Source organism: Dermacentor silvarum, chromosome 4 (genome assembly GCF_013339745.2).
Source record: "Dermacentor silvarum isolate Dsil-2018 chromosome 4, BIME_Dsil_1.4, whole genome shotgun sequence".
NCBI classification, from domain to species: Eukaryota; Metazoa; Arthropoda; class Arachnida; order Ixodida; family Ixodidae; genus Dermacentor; species Dermacentor silvarum.
The window spans coordinates 193989046-194010224 of NC_051157.2; the positions used below are offsets into that span (position 1 = coordinate 193989046).

Genomic DNA, 21179 nt, shown 5'->3' on the forward strand with positions numbered 1-21179 from the left:
CGCCATACTGCTGTGTTTTGATTGCCACAAGAGCCCGAAAGTCGAAAGCCGCCCGTGAAGTTCTACAGAATTCGGAGAGGTGGTACGAGAAGGACAGACGACAAGCGTGTTAACTGCAGCGCGCGAGTCAAGTAAGTCACGTACTTTCGCATTCGCGTGCAATATCACGGTCGCTCGATAAAAACGCAATAGTAATGTGCCTGTATTTAGCGCATGGCCGTTTGTTAAGACGTGTCGCGTAGTTGAATCGTACAGTGAAATCCGCCGTGTTAGCTTAGCGGTAAATGCATACGTGTAGCGGCGCTAAGCTCGACGACGCGAGCTCGATTCCCGGCCACGGCGGCCGCATTTCGATGGAGGCGAAATGCAAGAATACAGTTCTTTCCATGTACTTTGATTTTTGTGCACGTTAAAGAAACCCCGATGGTCAAATTATCCTGAGACCCTGGATTACAGCGTGCCTCATAATGATATTTTGCTTTTGGCACGTAAACCTACGAATTTAATTGATTGTACTGTTAGTTCACTCGCGATAGGCAAAGAATGGCTCAAGATAATTATATCCTTTTTCCAAACGCTGCAACTTAAATTCCTAGTTGTACAGGATAGGGCCGCACGTTACTTGTCTTTTGTGTGGTGACAATCCGTATTAATGCAAGCTACGGTCATCGCATGCGTCGGTAAGCGGCAGATCGCAAAGCAGCTGCCCGAGACGCGCACGTTATGTTTGTTGCTTGGCCATGCTTTCTGGGTTCACAATATCCAAGCATGTTTTAAAGTAATTGCCACCTTGCACATTCTTCCTGCTTCACTCTTCCGCCAAGAATCGTTTCATGTAGTAGCCGGCCATCGGTGTGAGCTTACTTTAGCTGCGGCGGGGCATTCGCCCGACGAGAAACTAGATTTGCTTTGGTGAGGAATGTATCGCTAATTCTTGCGCTCGTGCTGCTGGTCCCAAGGTAATCGCTGGTTACCGTGATCTGGGTTCATTTCGCGGAGCAGTTTGCACGAGTGATTTCTCGTGACCAGTGAAAAGATACCTTGCTCAATAATGCAATGAGTTGCCATGACTCTAGCATTGAATAAGGCATGATATATACATTAAATATTTATACAGCATGATATAAGGCATTATGCACATATGTAGTACTTACATCGTTAATTAATTTTATTGGCTTATTGGTGCCTAATGCATGTGTTCTTTCTGTTCCGACAGTGCTGATGCCACTCCCTGGGAGCCAAATTGAGAGCAGCCGTGTGTGCGTGCCCAGCGACCAACGAAACGAACCGCGATCGTCACCGTCTCTGCACATCTCTGCAAGCATGCATGACCGCTTTGTGACTGCACCATAGAGAAATAAAAGTGACTAAATGACTGAACTCGGTGTGTACATCTAACTCGATGTCGTATACAATCTTGTTGGACACCTCCGACACGCACTTGGCTTTCACTGTCACATCACCGCCCACAATTTTTCAACACCACACAGGTGTGGAAGCAGACGCTCCCCTTTCTTGCGGTTGCCGCCACGAAAAAAACTGTTGGCGTCGGCAACCGTCTTGAAATCGCACTGCAGTCTTTGCATCGCTGTTCAGCAAGCAGGCGATCTGCCGCCTTCGAAAACGGAGCGCCGTGAGCACGAGCAGTGAAGGAAAGCGCGGGCGAAACAATGTAAACAAAGCGGAGACTGCATCGCGGAGCGACCGCGCTGCTTGAAATTTCCACATTGGGGGCGCTGTCAGGAGGCGCAGCAGCGCCTTCAGGCAATCGTTTTCTCGTCTATAAGAATGAAGGAAGAAGAAGAATATAAGAAGGACGGCTCACTAAAGAGCAGCGTCGCAAGACGTTTTTGACAAGATAGAGCTCTAAGAACGCTTGGCGACTTGCGTACTTTCTGCACTTTACTACGGTAACTAAGGGCGTATTAACCACAATGAACAAATTCGCGTTTTGTTTTTCGTTTTCTTCGTTTTTTTTTCTACGCGCGACGCGCAATCCGCTTTCACGTTACAGTTGCTGCAACCGCGCTCGCACTTTCACAGACTGTATTCGAGACACTACTATGGTGCTCCACAGCGTTATAAACAAGGCTCTGGTCACCCAGTGGATCGTTGTTCCACCATCGCAGCAATTAAAACAGTCGGCGTCGAGCCCGCCGTGCAGACGGGAGACGCGGCGGCACTCTACGTCGGTGGCGCCCTCAGCGAAATGAGCGGCGGCAGTTTGCAACTCTGCCGACGGCGCCTCTCTATTGTTGTCTCGGCGTCTTGACAGGCACAGAGTGTATCGAGGAGGCTATGACCTGTGGCTAGGTAAGGCAAGGAAAATCCCAAGGCACCATGGCTACATTTAAAAAAAAAGGAGACAGACGGGTTGCCGCGGGCGACCGTTCGAACGCGCGCGGCCGCCCTCGCCTCGCGGAAGTGTCTGGCGGATGACGTATGCATCTGACGCGTCATTGGCCTGTGGCTGGGTAAGGCAACAAAAATAAGTCGCAAAGCTTAAGCTCATTTATGCGCAAAACGTTTTAGTTTTCGCGGCAAAGAATTAAAGAAATAAATCAATGCCTGTTAACTTAAGTTCACTTTCTTTTTTTTTTTTCGATGCTCGCGGCAGCTAACGTTCGATGTCAAAAGTATAGCGTGACGTATGGTAGCGTGACGTATGGTGTGTTCCTGTTGCCAGTTTTTGCCGAGTGTCCCCTCTTGTTGAATTTCTTTCTCTATGGTCGGTATTTCACTTCAAAGCGCCGTCCGTTTTAGCTTTGAAGGGAACCAGAAAAGGCCTAGCGACGATATCGGCGCCGTCGAGCGATCAGCGGCGGTGAATCTGCCGCACAAATGAGTCCCGGTCTCATCCTCTCTACGTACGGCAAGGAAATCTCGCCGTTTGCGAGCAAGAACCACTGTCGAATGGCGGCCCGCGAATGGCAAACGGCGTGCGATGAGTTACCGTGCCGGTAACGTGGACTCAGCGCTTCTCGGCTACCCGCTGTTGCTGCGGTGCCGGCCCGTGTTATGCGAAGCCTACCGCTATAGACCCTGTGTTGCGTGCACGTCTGGAAAGGCCAACACTGTCGCACTCTGTTCGCGCAGCTAATCAGACCACTAAGCACGACTGTGTTGGAACGCGAGCGATTTGGCACTTGCGTTGCGGGCTGTAATTACCGATTCGCAAGGGCGCACGAACAAGCAACACGACGAGGAAGAGCAGAAAGCGCGCGTACCTGCTAGCAGACTAACCGGAAGTCGTAGGTTCTTGTTCGACCAACGGACATCGTTTCCGCAGCTGACATCACCTAATTCCCCCTGCTGACATCGTGACGACCGCTGGGGATACCGGAAAGGCGAGGGGAGGAGAACGGCATTTTTTTTTGGAACTCCCGCAGCGCGTAGCGCTGCAGCGTTTGTCATCGTTGATCGTGACAGCATTCTGAACTCAATGAGTGTTTACTTGAAATGTTCAAAAAATATCTGAGATGGTTTAGGGGCCCTTTAAAGACACGGAAGACCATCTTCGAAGTGTTATTGGACCAGCGCACGATGTGCGATCGGTGAGAGTCGTGCGACATCGTTCGAACAGCCGCAGGCAATGAACCAGTACCATCCTTTGCCAATTAAGACTTCTTTACTTCTCCCCTCGGTGGCATCGGGTGCCACACCATAAGACGCACAAAAAACGCATTGCGTGTGCAGCGTGCGTTGGAAAATGTGGCCCGACTATTACGAACTGAATGAACAAGCGTGGTGTGAGCGCGCACAAACACGAAGAGATCACACTGAATGACAGCAGACAACGACTGTCAAAACGCTGGCAGCAAGCATACGCCGCAGCGGGCGAAGGTACGTGCGGTCTATCGCTTCAACGGAAACTGAACGGCGAATGCACTTAAAGGTCAGAGCCGTGTGGAGATAAGAGACGGTGCGAGCGAGCGACGAGCGCGGTTGTTGGCAGAGAAGTGCGCCCCCCCCCCCCCCCCCCCTTGCTCCCTCCGGCGCTGGCTTCCTGCTTCCTTGCTTGCGCGTGGGAGATGAGTGCGTTCGCTCTCCGTGATAGCGCGCGTCTCCGCACGCTTCCTCTCGGGCATACGGCGCGCGGCGAAGATTTTATCTATAGGGAACGTCACGGCGACGGCGACGGCGACGGCGACGACGACGCCGACGGCAGAAATCCGGTGTCAAAGGGGACTGCTGCGCACACCACACACTGCGAGCGAGTACCAGTAGCGCGAGCCGACCCACACCGGCCATTCGTCGGTCAGAAATCGAAAAACATCGAAACCCAGCAGAAGACCCAGCACTGACGGAACGGTTCGGCGCGGCTCATTGAAGGAGAGAGAACAGGCTTCCTCACTCCGAAAGAACCGCCGCTCACTTACTGAACCACGGCTCCCTCGGTCTTCAAAAGAGCGACCCGCTCTTGAGCGCTCAGGAGCGAGCCGGCTCTTTTGAAGAGCGAGGGAGCCGTGGCGAAAAGAGCGGCTGGCTCCTGAGCGCTCAGGAGCCAGCCGCTCTTTTGAGCCGCTCTTTTGAAGAGCGAGGGAGCGGTGGTTCAGTAAGTGAGCGGCGGTTCTTTCGTTCTTCAGCCGAAGGCAAGGGGGTGAAGGCGACTCTTGCGAGCTTACACCGTGCTTGCGAGGAAGTGTGGGAGGGCAGTTGCTTTCTCGTACCGCTAATAGATGGCGCGGAAGCCGCACCCAGCATAGGGTGCCTCGATGCCAGCGCCGCCGTTCAGGGTGGTGCCATCCTTTGACCGCCCCCGCGCCGCCGCTTTCACGCTGCGAAGTCATCTTGAGTCACAGCGAGCGGTTGCGATTGCTTGGTGCCGGTGCTTAGTTTGAGACACAGTGCGCGCGGATGCTTCGCTGACGCTTCTACTTGCTGGACAGTGTTCAGCCGCATGAATGACAAGCTTGTCAAGTGCATCGAGTCGACTTGACGGGCTGTTGTGTTCCCCAAGTGCACCGGATCGACGCGTAAAGGGCTTCGTTGTTTACGCTTCCCCCGGGACCCAGAGCGAAGGAAGAGATGGGAAGCCCAAGTAAAGCGGTATCACTGGAAGGCAACGGATAGCTCCTACATTTGGGAGGTAAGTGTCAAGAAAGTTTAGACTATCGCACCGTGTTTTTCATTTAAATAAGAAAGAGTTCTCTGATCCTCGCTCACGTACCTACGTTCGCTCACGAACTAAGCACTGCACCGATGCTGTCTGAGTAGCCTATGGTTTGCGAGCGCGCGTCGCATAGGCTTTTGCCGTTTTGATCGGCGCAGTCTATGCGAGTAGTACTTTAAGGACTGACAAAGATGCTTCGCCGCGAAATAGTCTTACATTAGCTCCAAATCGTCATGTAAACCACCTATTTTACTTTATCACGGGAAGCACACATCGTGTGTGTCTCTTACTTCTTTTTTTTCTCAGTTTATTTTTTCGCTACTGGTTATTTGGGACTAAAGAATGCAGTGCTTCTTCTGGGGAGAGCGGCTGTTGTGTACGTGGCAAGTGAAGGATTGTGATTTTCTCTGATTTCTCAGCAGATATCTTGCGGATCTCAGGTTGTTACGTTATATAGCTGATTTTTTAGACGAATATATTGGTAGCGTGGTGCTCGTAAGCCGATGGTCATTCGTGCTCATTCCCGATCGTAGTGGGTACTGTGACGGTCTTTAAATGCCTGTGCACGGTATGCCCAGGTGTAGTAGAGTTGAGGGGCATCATGGGACCAAAATGTTTCGGCGCTTTCTGGCATGGTGTCTGTTGTAGCCTGTGCATTTCTTCGAAACGTGTGAAGCAAGGTAATACAGCATTACTTCCGCGAAAATTTATTTTTAAGCACTGTAATGGGTTCTCTGCATTTACAAGGGAACTTTTCATATCAATAATTACTTGTGTTGTTTTACTTGTACTTAGAAACACTTTGAAGAGGACCAGTACGAGAGAAATCGACAGGATGGACGCCGTCTGTTAAAGTCAACAGCCTTACATCATCATGGACTATATTTTCGAAGTGAGAAATATTGCTAATCTGTATTTGACTGTCTTAGTTTCATTTACGGTTTTTGTACGCGATATGTATGCAGTGTTGTTTATTTTTTCAATGTAGTTATCAGTCTTCTAATGGTTTTTTATAAAATGTTCTGTACTCGCCAACTATGTGTTTGGCTGATGCGACGTATTCGATGGTAGCTGATGTATTCTGGCTGGATATCTTGAATAATATTACCCGCGGTTGCGTTTTCTTGTTTGTATTCTTGTTTTCGATTTATATTGTGTGTAATAAGGTTGATGTACTCACTTGAAATCCCCCCAATGTAATGAATAAATAAAAAAAACTCTCCCTATCCCGCATTGTGTGTGTCGAGCCTACCTTGCGATTTTTTTATCTCGTCTTTCAACACAACCTTCAGGCGCCACACAGTACATATAATTTTTCATGTACATATCTCTTTCATGATTCACTGTACTAGACATTATTAAGTAAATGTATTTTGTGCATCGTTTGGTTTATTGTGTGTACTACGCAAGATTGACACAAAGAAGTTACGTCACATGTTTCTCTACAGCACTAACTAAACCTTATTTTCACATCGCAGTTATTTTTACACCAGCTTAATCCTGTCAGCACACAGTTTTGTGGGGAAAAAAAGCAAAATTTCGCGTAGATATCGTCAAATAATTGCAATGAACGCGAAGAGCACGCGCAACGCAAGGGAAACTAACCGCCGTGCGCGAGTGGCTGGCTACGGTAAAGGAGGCGTGACGTGTAAACCAAAATACAACAGAGAAAAAGAAAAACTTCCACACACAGCGGGTCGCAAACCTTATATACCAAGCATCGAAGCGCAAAAAAATAGTGCGTATTTCAAACATACACCCGGCATATTAAATGTGATTGAATTAGGCAACTTGGGGCATGTTCCCGGCGCCATACATTTACGTCTTCGACCTTCGACGAGTTAACAGCTATTGGTTATAAAAATGTGCAGATGCGATACCGATAAAAAAATTCTCATCAAGGCAAAGCACTTGGAAGCGCGCCGCGAGTAACACTTTATGAACGCAAGCGTAGCTGAGTCTGAGCTCGTGTGATTCAATATGGCGGCGCCAGCGGGGTTGTCTCCACCCTGAACGGCGGCGCTGGCATCGAGGCACCCTAACCCAGCAGAAGACCTGGCTCTGACGGAACGCATCGGCACGGCTCTCTGAACGCGAGAGAACCGGCTGCTTTTCTCGAAAAGAACCGCCGCTCATTTTTACTGAACGGCCGCTCACCCGCTCTTTAAAAAGAGCCGCTCACAAGATCCGGCTCGCTAAGCGACCCATCTCTACAGCCAAGTCAGTGCGTGTGCGCCAAGCTGCTGCTACTTGCCCAATTTGTGTTCTTCGTGTCCATGTGAGCGTTCTTTTTTCGGTGTGCACGTGTTAATGCACGATGTGACGTTTTGCGCGAATTGCATAGCATCGCAACGACTGCAAGTTCGTGCAACATGGGTTGGTGTTGTGTTCCTGGGTGCCTCGGAGACTATGACAATGGGCCAAAAGTGCGCGTGTATTCATACCCAAGTGATGGCGCCCAGAAAAAAGCGTGGCTTCGAGCAATCCCACGGAAGGATTTCACGCCAACAGTGCATTCGAAGGTAAGGAATTGTATAATATTGTTTTATTGGGCGTGCGAACCTTTCTTCGTTCTTAGCTGCAACAGCTGTAATTGTCGAAAGGGAATGCTCTTTTCGTACGTAATGAGAATACTTCAACACGACGATGAAGAAGCATGCATTTCTCGTGAATATTCATCGAAGCGTGGGGTGCATTTGTAAATGAACAGTGGCAAGAAGGATACCGATCTCACAGTATAGTTAAAATAGCCTTTATTTTGCTCTTACTCGCATAAACTACGCCTGGTTTGGTCTCTGTGTTTTGTTTTCTGCACGTTGGTGTGTGCAACCATCCTCCGATGCCAAGCGTGTTATGTAGCAAGTTATTGCGACTATAAAAATGGCATTCTCATGACGCGATGCAAGAACAAAAACATATGTAGCTCAAAAACAAGAATGTAATTTCCGTTAATTGATTGCTTTTTTTGACCGACTTCGTGCGTATACCACAGTTAAATAATTATGAAGGAACAGCTATTCGCTGGTTATATTTACGCGTAGTGTGTTTCATGTGTACCGCATTTATAACGGCCGCCTTTTTTTATTTGCGCATGCAGGTTTGTGAGCTGCACTTCCATGCAGAGGATTTCATAACAACGCTGTCACATCAAGATGAACGAACAGGAAGGATGATAGAAGGGGCTGTCAATGACGACGACATCGCAGGCTGTCAACACGATATGCATGCCATTGTTTACATTGCAGGATATACTGCACATGCTGCCTCAAAGAAACTTTCATGCTCCGCTTGTTTCTGCTCACTGGTTATGGAAAACAGGGAAATTCAGGTAGAAAAGAATGCCATGATAGTGAACCTAACCAGAGGAGGGCTGAAATTTCCACAGCCATGTATCGTCATCATGGTTCTGGTAACGCAGTTAGTTGTGCAGAAACTGTCTTTGGGAGAATACGCCAAAGACTTTCTCTCATGCAGTGACCAACGCGGTATCGTGTCTTCGCAGGCATTTTCCTTGTTGGAACCGCATACCGACATTGATACATGCGAAAATGGCCACACCGCACAAACTGTCTTGCGCTTGGTAGTTCGCATAGCAACCAATGTCGTCTTGAACAACTTCTGCAGACTGAAAAATGACGGCATCCAAGAAGAAGGCCGCAGCACGGAAAGCAGCAACGCTGAAGAAAAAGTGATGTTCGAGCGGTTATCTGGTGTCGTATGGTCCCTTCTTACGAGGGTATGTGCAGAATGCTTCACTTGTGCCCGAGAAAGCTTCTCAAAGACATTTCATAGTATTTTGCACCCATCACAGACTCGTACAACACCAGCAGAAGCGAGCGCGACGCTCCGGAATACCGGAACGCAGCGCCCGCACGGACACATGGGGTGACGTCACGCAACCATCGGAAAGGCCTTAGGAATCTAGGGGGTGTTGGCTTAGCGCCATCTGTGTGAGGAGGGAACACTTCTGGCGGAAGAAAAAATGATTTGACGTCATATCCGTTAAAAACAGAAGCGACGTCATTTTGTTCTCAAAGGCGCGAAATTTGTTTTCGAAGGCTGGCCATTAGAGCTGTATATTCAAATGCCCCGCCATTCGACTTGATGGGTGTTTCGAGCTTTCAGCGCGGAAAGCGATGCAGGAAAAGTTCAGCCGTACGGGTGTCGAAATCACATCGCTGCGCGTGACATACTTTCTGTGTATGTGCTCGTCTTTTCGTCGGACGCCAAGCCCGTCGGCCAGCGCTGTCCCACGAAAACAACTAAAGTGAACAACTATCTGGTGGTCGCAACTCACTACTTTTGACTGAACAGTTTAACAAACCATGAAATTACCCACGTCAACAAATTCAGACAAACGTCGACAAGCAAAGCAACACAACATGTGAGGGGGGCGTGAACTTTACGAGTGCGCCTTTCTGTCCACTTCAAGAGCTGCATTGCATTGCTAGTGATAGCGGCATCAACGCCCGCCGCTATCGGTGGGCGCTGAAAAGAGGTATTTATTGATGATGATCAAGTAAAATAGAGTTCTTTTTTCGCCATGCGTACATAAAATTGATTAGGAATTTTACTTTCGTTGAATGAATCTAACTATGTCTCGCTTTTATTAAAAAACTATTTTTTCTTTCCCAATGTTTGTTCCCTCCAAACATAGTCGCGCTTCAATCGCTGCTCCCATAACCACCCTTGCTGATATCGGTGACAATTCGTTCTGAACCGCTTTTCGCCCGAAGCTTCGCGACCATTTAGATCGACCTTGCGTCCACGTTAAAATGGCGAAGTGGAACGCAAGCGCCAATGGCGGGCGGATGCTGCTAACCACGACGCCGAGCTAACTCGAGATATCGAACGCATGCGACAACGGCGAGACGAGGAGCCGGCGTTGCTGGCAGAGCAGGTACGACGCAGAGAACGACGTAACTGACGGCGCAGCCAATGGAGACGTTTAGCGAAACATGGGACGAACGGTTTTTCGTTTCGCCTAGCCATATAAGCTTTCGCTATATAAAAGGACCCGGTTCTTGACCGGATCGAACCCGTGTCCGCTGCGTGGGAGGCAGATACTCTACCACTGAGCCACGCAAACGCTTGCCAACAGGCAGCGGAAAAATGCCCTATAAACGTGCCCTAGGCAGGTGCGCAGGCGCAGACGACGAGATGCGATTGAGACGAGGCGCGCAATCAACGCGGTCCCTAGCCTCCGCCAGTATGGTGGCGCCATCTAGTTAAGGTGCCTGCAAACGCAGCGTGCGCAGGCGCAGACGACGAGATGCGATTCGGACGAGGCACGCAATCAACGCGATACCGAGCCTCCGCCAGTATGGTGGCGTCATCTAGTTAAGGTGCCTGCAAACGCAGCGTGCCCGACATGTAAGTTGCATATAGCAGTTGCATGCTACATGTCACTGGAACTGGTTAACTCAAGCAGGCTAGGTGACTATTTGTCACCAGCCCGTTTTGAAGATTCCAATAAACAATCATCATCAACAACAACAATAACGTACCGTGCCACGGGTCAAAGGATGTGACATGGGCGCCACGTATTCTGGATACCTCTTCGGTACACGTTATGGCATCTCGGAAGGTACGAACCAGCTGCGGAAGTGAATCGTAGAGCTACGTGCTCGGCTACAACCAGGCCTCATGGGGCTCAGCAGACTGCTGTGCAGAGAGCATTACAAACCGCAGCTCACCGTCGACGCTGGGCGGACAGTTCAGATGGTTCTTGTCAAAACGAGGCGAGGAGACTTTGCCGCGAAGACCCTATTGTGCGTGGTGCCGAAATTGGAGCTACTCTTGAGCCGCTCCACCAGCTTACGCTGTGACTGTGCTGCGTGTGCCGCGCAGGCCTGCGACTTTTTTTGCTTTTCTTTTAGGAGCGAAGCTCCTTATAGCGGCACCCGTTCCGTCCCCGTCGTAGTAGTAGTAGTGTGTAACCAGTCTGAGAAAAATGAGAAAAAAAATTCCGAAGTTGTGTCCGTAGCGCGGAATCGAACCAGGGACCCCTCGCTTCCGAGCGCGCGGCGTTCGCCCACTACGCCACGAAGCGCACATAGACACACGCACCACGATGGCAATAAATACCCAACATTAACGAAAGGCCGCGTTTCTAGCGCGTTTCTAACGCGTTTGTGCTAGCGCGTTACGGCCCGTGTAAGAAGCTGGTGTAAGACGCTGTGGCCTCTCCGCCTTACCTTCAACGCGTTTCGAACGCGCTGCCCAAGGCGGTGGCAAGTCAAGCTCAAGTCGAGGAGCGTTTATGAATACGGGGGGTATACTCTCTCAGCAGTCATCTGATGGCGTCGGCAAACGCGGTGCACGTTCCGGCATGTGTAAATGGCTGCGTAAGACGCTGTGGCCGCTCCCCCTTACTAGAGAGTACTGCACGTTTCTAACGCGTTTGTGCTAGCGTCCCCTTAAGCGGGAGATCCGATGATTCCCTCCGGAGCTTCGCCCACTCATCATCATTCAACCCGTGGATATGCTGTGATTTTTTTTAACTCTCAAACGTGTTTTTGTCAGTACTTCGTTTTGTAACATATTTAGAATTCGTGCACTAAAATTTGTGCACTTTATGTAGTCTGATTATCGTGAAATTTGGCATGCTTATGCTTTAACCCTTTGTTGGTCACTGGGACATATATGTCCCACGTGCAACCGCAAGCGAAAGCTGCCTCAAGTGTGCAGAGGGACCTATGTAGCACCACAGAAACGGGTAGTGCCATGTCTTCGAAGGTAAAGCAACTATAATTTTAAGTTTTTATTTTAATTGTGAGGTGACACTAACAGTTCGAGTTGTTTTGCTTTTTCCTATGTTTTTTGGCTGTCGTCGCCCTTCAAGCACGTGAATTTCGTTGCTCTTTCGCCACGAATAAATTGACCATTAAGTGAAAAAATTACTTCTTGCACTCCACTAATGCAGTTAGATCAACTGTAGAGAGGTTTAGAATGGGAGTGTGCCATTGTTTTCAGCTGCCTGCAAATACGCCGAACGTAGTGCTTGAAGACGTCCAGCACTACTACAGAAAGGGCATAACATACCTGTTCTTTCGGGTAATAAATACTGTGCAGACAGCTCATCAATGGGAGGTGTTCTTGCAATGGTCGGCGCAGTCTAGTATATCACAAGAGAGGAAGCAAGAGCTGCTCAATTATGACAGCGGTGCCAAAAGACGTTCGGTTCCATGGGCAAGGGCCGTAGCCGTGCACCACCACTACTTGCAAAATGTACCATTGGTGCTCAACAACTTCGTAGGAAACACGTACAAAGCTTGTGTGTAAAGCCTGCCTAGTGCCTCTTTGCCTTGCGTACTTTGAACCCTTCTATAAGAAGGCGTAATCACCTCAGGGTCTTAAAGAATGAAGCCCAAGGTGTTCAGAGGGACAACGTGTGACCCACCTTCGCTCATGGCCTCAAGTTGGCCTCAAGTTGCCTGTGGGACAGGTGTTGTCCCGCAGATTTTTGACATAACATTCTTGTGCAAGAAATAATATTTTTTTACTGTTCTTTCATGTGGTACAGTTCGTTTAGAAAGAGGTACAGCTGGATCCAGGAGTAGATTTCTCGCGCCTGACAAAGAATTTACATGCCCTGATTAAATGAAACAACTTTCGGAGCTTTCCACAAACATATTCGGTAAGATAATTGCGAACGTTTCTTCGTTGAGAATGGCAAAAGTGAAACTCGGCGTTGGATTTTTTTCTATACTAAAACACAAAGGTTACACTACATTTTTTTGCTTTATTGAATTCTACTATTCATTTGGAACAATATTAGCTATTTTTTAGTAATTTCTTCACTGTTATCGCTTAAGTTTGCACAAAAATGCATTGTTTTTAAAAATGCATGGTTTTCGAGAAATTAACCAAATGAATGCATGCATAAACTTTTATTTCCCTTTTATAGAAAAGGGAGGGGCCGGGGGGGGGGGAGAGATGGAGGTCTGTGTGCTCCAGTCCCACCAGCTACCGAAAACTAAGAGCAGATATGAAAAGAGGAGCTCAAGCTCTGTAAATGGGCAAAGTTTCATTGAGCTGTCCCAAATATTTAAAGTAACGTTTTTCCGAGTGGCCTCCCCTTAAACCATTTCGATAACATGCTTAGAACAGCATATACGAAGGCGCTGGGACTGTCTGTCAAAACATCTACAGAGCGCGTCCTGCAAGGGGGGGGGGGGGTTGCACAATTCAGCAGATGAGCTTATTGAGGCCCACCTATTCTCAATACGTCAGATTTGCAGGAACGAAACCGGGCGCAAGATGATGATGGACTTGAATACTAGCTACCCTTACTACACGGCAGCAAGCGAAGACACCCCGAAGGAGTGGAGGAGCAGGTTTACGACACCGCCCGTCCCTAAAAACATGCACCCAGAACATCATCAAGCAAAGAGGAGGGCGAGAGCTAAGAAGATGGACCGGATCTATGATGAATCAGAGGAAGCCTTCTTCCTGGATGTTGCGGGTGCTGCAGGAGGGGTCTCGACAATATCGGTGGTGCATCATGGGCGGACGGGCAATGGACTTTCCGGCCGGCACGGGGAAATTGCAGAGTTGGAAGAGGTGGCGATTGCCATGGCAGCTTCGCATCCTAATTCCGAATACATGATTGCGTACTCCCAAACTGCATATAGATATTACACGCGGGGCAGAATTGCGCCGCTAGCTTGCGGGGTTCCTGAAACAATCTGGGGTCTTCGCTTCGCACAAAGATAATATTTGGGTGCCAGGTCATCAGGGTGTAGAGGGAAATGACCGTGCACACGCCGCCGCCCGAGATTTTCTCCCCCGGGGTCCCTCCTCCTCTCCCCCCCAAGAGTCGGACTTCCCATTGCCGTTAATAAACCATGCAGATGTATTACAGCTCTCGCTTATCGCGTCGAAAATACCCAGGCCGGCCAAGGGATTACATAAAGCAGAAGAATGTCATTTACAGAAATTACAAACCATGTCACTTGATAATCCAGTAAAGCTACATGCTATCGAGCGACAATCGTTTTCAGCCGAACGTAAGTTCTGTGGACAGAAAGCAGATTTGTACGATATGGTATTGGCCGGACAGGCTAATAGTGGCTTAGACCCTACCTAACTGCCTACGTTGGAAAGATGGAGCGCAGCCCTGTCCAGCTCAACCCTCGAGGACCAGAAAGCCCTCGTGAAAAGAGCGAGGGCGGCGGCCTTAGCCAATAGAAACTCGGAATAAGGAAGCGACCACCCTTCCCCTCCCTCTCTCCCCTTTTCCTTTCAATAAAATGTTTTGCATCATCATCATCACCGCCTCTTCATCTGCCTTTCATGCCTCGAGCAGCTTTTCGGGCACTCCGGTACTCCTGCTGCAGGAAGGGTGAGACGAAAAAAAAAATGTCGCCGTTATATTATATTTTAATGATTTGTAAATGACGGCTCAAGGTATATAGCGGCAGAATACGTGCGGGAGTCCATTCTCAAATTAGTTTATTTTTTGCTTATATACTGCCACTACATTTACGTAACTATGTTGAGAAGTGTCGATATTTGCGGGCTTTATAATGCTTATCAGTGCGTGAGCTGGTTTCAAAACTTTTAATGAGTCGCCTGTTGGTGATAGGGCTTGCTTTCGTCTCTGCATTTCGCCGTCATGATAGGGTACGTGTGAAGCAAGAAGTAGCATGATCCGGCCAGAAAAAGCTGCCGCAATCCCTCGTGTACTTGAATTTAGGTGCGCGTAAGAGAACCCAAGTCGGCAAAAATATTCCGGAGTTCCCCGCCGTATCGTGTTTTGGACACTTACACCCAGAATGTCTTTTATTGCGATAGCAATTATATGGACACTTAAACTGGATTTCTGCCGTCGCCGTCGCCGTGAGGTTCCGTATAGATAACATCATCGCCGCGCGCCGTATGCCCGAGCGGTAGCGTGCGGGGGACGCGCGCTATCACGGAGAGCGAACGCACGGCGGAAAGCAAACGCGACCGTCACGCGTGGGGGTATGGGAGGGAGGGAGGGAGGCGGGGCGACGCTGCGCTCCGGCACCAAAGGCCTATCTTGCAACCGGGCGCAAGGGGAACTTCCCACTCAATCTCCCACGCGCAAGCAAGGAAGCGGGACGGCAGCGCCGAAGGGAGCGGGGGGGGGGGGGGGGGGCGCACTTCTACTCTGCCAACAACCGCGCTCGTCACTCGCCGGCCGCACTGTCTCTTATCTCCACACGGCTCTGACCTTTTCTATGCGCTGTGCATTCGCCGCTCAGTTTCCGTTGAAGCGATAGACCGCACGTACCTTCGCCCGCTGCGACGTATATGCGCTTGCTGGCAGCGTTTTGACAGTCGTTGTCTGCGGTCATTCAGTGTGATCTATTTATGTTTGCTTGTGCGCGCTCACACCACGCTTGTTCATTCAGTTAGTAATAGTCGGGCCACATTTTCCAACGCACGCTACACATGCAATGCTGCCCGGATCGGCAGTGCAGCGCTACAGGTGTGTCCCTTCGCACGCGCTGCCCACGGGAAGCGCTTCTCATCAACACCACCGTTTCACACGCGCCTTCTCGTGGTCATCGAGTCTCTCTTCATGTTGGTCTACTTACGCCGCAGCACACCTGCTTATTTAATCAGCTCATGTTTACTACAATTCATATTGCTACCAAAGCCGCTCACCTTACTTCGTGTCACATTGCTGAGTGCTATCGCATTCATTGCTTCGCCCTTAGGGCGAAACTGTGACATTTTTTCTTTGCCGCAATCGTCACAGTAGTGCTTCGTCGTCCAATGTCACCAACTATAATAAAGCTTTGAATTTTCAACCCTGCTTTCTAACACTATAACCAGTGTTGGGCGAATTGACGTGCTTTATCTCACAGACGAGAGCATTCGAAATTATGATACACGAATACAGAAACGAAAACTTTAGGCTTGTCTACGTGTCTTGTGTTGACTTTGGCTTTGCTAGCAAGCGCACCCTAACTCGCAAGAATTAACATGCCAGTTAAAAGGTGAATATTCGAAGTGAAGTTTCCCTAAAATGTGTACACGCACAAAAGATGTTTCAGCTTTAGCTTTGAAACATGTTTCTCTCAGCACACAAAACAGCACGTCTTGGGTTTTTCCACCTCATCAATAAATGTGTGCGAACAATTAATATGATGTATCACGGGATGAGGCCCACAGTATTTACCGACCACCATTAGCCCAAGTTCCATCCAGATTTCCTTGAGAGAAGATGATTTCCAGAAGAACATCCCTATTGTTTCCGACATCAAAATATTTTACGCTGTGAAGCGGACAAGAATAAATTAACGTAATATTAACACGGAGGAAACGCTCTGTCCTAACAGTGAGCGCTGTCTTGAAAACTGAGCAGTTACCGTGCATTCCGTGGCAAATGAGGCCAGATTAAATGCTGTAAGAAAATTACCTTCACTGCAGTTGTAAGATCTGGGCGCTGTTCCTTGGCTTAGCTGTGAAAACCTTCCGCAACACGTGAAAAGAGAGGCAATGTGCACGTTGAGATTTCGCGCGGTCACCCTTTCACCGCCGCCTCTGCAGCCGCCGGAGCCCTGGGATAACAGCGCCATGTCGGGCCTTCCGGGTGCGCATTCCGCATTTTACACTTTTTGGGTGTGGAGATCACGGAGTACGATGACCGTAAGAAAACCTGTCGGCACGCGCGTCTCGGAGGCATGCGTAGCAGACCGCAGCTACATGCAACTATAGCGCGTATGCGCAGCCTATTCTTTGTGTACGACAGGGCTGGAGTGCGCACTCGCGCTATGGTGCAGACCAGCTGTGTCCTTCGCCAGCTTGACTGGCGGATAGTAGCCACATCCAACTTGCGCATTTTGAAACGCTGTCGATACCTCAATGCGAAGCGATGTCTGCCAAGGTGTCAAGCCAGAAGCGGCCATGATGAGCGCGCGCTGGCAAGCGTATGTGTGGCCTGACTAAGTTTCGCGTGGTGCGAGGCTAGTTGACTGTTCAAAACAAATCGAAATTTGCGAGACCCAACGGCTACTACACCGATAAGCAGGGTGGCAAAAGTTTAATACATACGCGGATGGCCGCGGTCGAGTGCGAGCAGACAAGGCTTCTTCCGGAAGTACGTAATTCGTATCAAAATCCGAAAGCAGACTTAGGCCTGTTTAGCAAACGGCGTCAATAAATACACACAGCAATAGTAGGAGGCGGACTGATCCAAGCACCTTTCTTGATTCATGTCAGACATCTTCCAATGGTAGCCGTCTATGGGAACCTTGTTTGCGAGGGCATATGCAAGCCGCCGTCAACTTCAAAGAGGGTAAGCAGGAGGCCTCGTTTGTGAGCTACACGCGCAGCGCACCATTGCAAAATTTGGCTGAGATGTTCACAGCAGCCTTGCTATGCGTGGACTTCGTTTTTTCACAAGCCCGAGGGGTGGTTCAGGATGCCTTTAATGTGTATACAGCAGCATTCTATTGAGTTATTTTGTTCTTTGCACGTTTTCACTCTAACAAGTGGAGAACTGTATTTTCAATTAAATGGAACCTCAGTAGAATTTGTATTCCAAAGCGAAGCAAACTTGAAGAAAAACTGCAGCTGCGAACTGCAAAGAAGCTTCCAAGGACACACCCGCCGACGAAACCACTTGTAAAAGGCCATTTACTCAAGCAACGGCTACCGAACCATGGCACTACATATCGCTGCGCATGAACCTGCGCTAGCAGGCCTCGTAGCTTTGACTCTGCTGCGAGGAGCTACTGAAACAGAGTGCAGCCCAATGCATTCAGTGGCAGGTTTGTGTGGAAGAGGATACAGAAGAGGATACAGACATTTAAGCTTGCATGATATTTAATTGTCGTTGTAGTGCTCTTTGCGTACACGTCCCAGTGCTCGACTGGATGAATTTTGTGACCTTTATGAGGGCTCGGTCCCGTCGCCGGTGCCAAATACTTGTGGGGTGTTAGCTATTTTCTTTGGACGTTTTAGCTGAGTTTCACGGGGATCAGAAAAAAAGGATTACGCGGGATTAAAAGGATCTGTTTAATCTGACACATTCCCGCTCAATCGTCCATCATCATCTTGATGTCACTGGCTATGCGGTTGCCTTGCCGTGAGCGCGCTCGATGGCGATGCTCACAGGAGAACGAAAAGGAGGAAGCATAAATGTCTCCACGTGAGCGCTGGCTGCTCGAAAGTTGAAGACGAAGATTGCGCCTCCTCTCAAAAAAAGGCTCAATTTGAGATTAGATTGAATAAAAGAAATTCTTACAGCCCTTGGTGGAATGAAGAATGTACCCGAGACTACAGAAAGAGAAAAGCTGCTTGGAAAAAATTATTACATAACCAGAGTCCGCAAAATTGGAGTGACTACAAATTTTTTCGAGCAGTCTTTAAACATACAGTTTCAAAAGCCAAAGATGAATTCGACTGTAAGCATTTTGATTTCCTGTCTAACAATAAAAATAAGCGCGCATTGTTCCGATTTCTCCGAAGTAGAAAAGTTCTTCCGTGTCAAATTAATATTGACTCTATAATCTTAAGTAGCGATGAAATAAAACAATCACTAGAAGAAATTGCGAAGGGATTAGAGCTTAGATTTTCTTCCGTATTGCCAAGTTGTTCTCGCTTACGTAGGGCATCAGATGATTTTACAGAAATCTCTATGTTGGAATTGGCTGAAATTGTGGAGCGGCTTCCAGATTCAGCTCCCGGCGTGGATCGGGTAACATCTGCTATGATCAGAATCTTATTTAAGGAAGCTTCTAATGACCTTTTAGCTGTTGTAAATTGCTCAATTCGGTTTTCATGGATTCCGTCTGCGTGGAAAATCGCTAAAATCATCCCAATTCTTAAAAATCATGCTGAAGGATATACAATAGATAATATTAGACCAATTGCCCTAACTTCAAATTTGGTTAAATTAATCGAAAGAATTCTATATGCCCGTATGATTAAATTTATACAGAACAAAGACTTGCTTAGCCCCTGCCAAATTGGATTCCGACCATCATGTTCCATTTGGCATGCTCACGTGGACTTAGAAAGTAGAATAAAACTAGCACGGCGACAGAGGCAAATAGGTGCTCTCGTGACATTAGACATTTCCAAAGCATACGACAGCGTTGAACACTTAATCGTATTAGATATATTGCGAAGTCTAGAGATTCCAAAATATTTTTCAAACTGGATTGATGAATTTTTAAACGGAAGAACATTTTACTGCTCTCTAAGAGGCTTTTCCTCGAGTATTTATAATCAATCACGTGGTGTTCCTCAAGGAGCTGTCACTTCACCATTACTTTTATTGCGATAGCAATTATATGGACACTCAAAAGCAGATTTCTGCCGTCGGCGTCACCGTCGCCGTCGCCGTGAGGTTCCGTATGACGTCATTTGGAGATGAAATCGTCGCCGCGCGCCGAACGCTGTATGTGCGAGTGAAAGGGCGCGAGGGGCGCGTCTTTCACGGGGAGTGAACGCACGGCGGAGAACAAACGCGCGTTCTGCGCCGTGCTCGCTTAAGGGCTGCAGAAGTAGGCGTCTCTTTTCTCCTTTACAATCACCATATATGTAGAGCAAACGCGCCTTCTTCAGACGCGCGAGAGGCCGTGGGGGAGGGGGAGGGAAGGGAGGCGACGTTTAGCTGCGGCACCAAGTGCCTATTTATATCAGAGGCTCCGGCAACAGTCCCCAACGCCGCACGCATTTTGAGCTAACGCGGGCAAAACGCCGATGGCGTCGGCATCAGTTCTGCGTGTTGTTGCTACCAAAGCCGCTCACCTTACTTCGTATGACATTGCTGTGTTGCTATCGCATTCATTGCTTCGCCCTTAGGGCGAAACTGTGACATTTTTTTTAACATTCTGATGTGTTCCATTCCTCTTCATCAAGATGTACAAACATACGTATACGCAGATGACATTGCTTTCTTCGCATTAGACAGTGATATCCACTCTCTATATTATAGACTACAAAACTACCTCTATGCCATAGAAACCTGGTTAAACAAAATTCGCCTTTCACTTAACGTTAGAAAATGCTCGATATTGGTTTTCCCTCTTAACAATCCTGTTAACATATCGCTATCTTATCGCCTCGAGACTATACCTCAAGTGGAGTCTGTGAAATATTTAGGTGTAGTATATGACGGCTCCCTCAGCTGGCTCGGCCATATTGATCAAATAGTTAAAAAAGGAGTGAGAGCCGTTGGTATGCTTCGTAAGCTGTGCAACAGTCGGTCCGGAATGCTGAGATATCCACTTTTAATGATATATAAAATGTATGTGCGGCCCATTTTAGAATTTGGATGTGTATTATTTTCCGGTGCGCCAGCTTATAAATTACGTCCCCTTGTTCTGCTTGAGCGGGAAGCCCTACGACTGTGTTGTGGATTACCCAAATGTGTTGCCAATAACATACTACACCAAGAAGTCAGGTTGCCCTCAAATTGTGTAGATTTCGTTTACTGACGGTGCAAACAATCTTAAAATTGTATGAATCCCCTATTACAAGATTAGAATACATATTCATTTCCCAGCCTGCACTATTCTTCGGAATACACTGGCCTCGTTTTCATACACCCCAGGTGGTCTTCGTACAAACATTAATCAATCCCTTAAATGTACGTATCTTGGAGGTGCCGCCTATTTGTGATGTGCGAGAAAACCTACAAATCATATATGATGACATCTACCCAAACAACGCAAAACTCCTTTCTTATAATATATTAAACGGCCTATTACAAGACCATTTATTAAGTTTATCAATAAGTACGGTCATTGCGACAGACGCCTCACAGTGTGAAGAAAAATCTGGAATTAGCATTTTCTCTCCTGCTCTAAATTGGTCATTCGCAATCAGGATTCCGGACTTCTTTTCCGTATTTCTGGCTGAATTTCTAGCTGTAGTTCTAGCCCTACGCAAACTAAATTCATCAATATCAGCGGTAGTAATAATAACAGATTCTTTATCTTTATGTTCCTCGCTCACAGCAAATAGTGTCACTAACCTTTTACGTACATTTCATTTTCTAGTGCCTGCCCACATAAATTTAATTAGATTGCTTTGGGTGCCTGGACATAAAGGATTAGTCATGAACGAAATGGCTGAC

At 48.2% G+C, this 21179-nt stretch overlaps 1 protein-coding gene across 2 annotated transcripts in view; it reads left to right on the plus strand.

The window, feature by feature from the left end:
* LOC119450883 (probable D-lactate dehydrogenase, mitochondrial) overlaps positions 1–21179 on the plus strand; it is a 463244-nt gene that overhangs the window by 390308 nt on the left and 51757 nt on the right. The window lies entirely within an intron of this gene.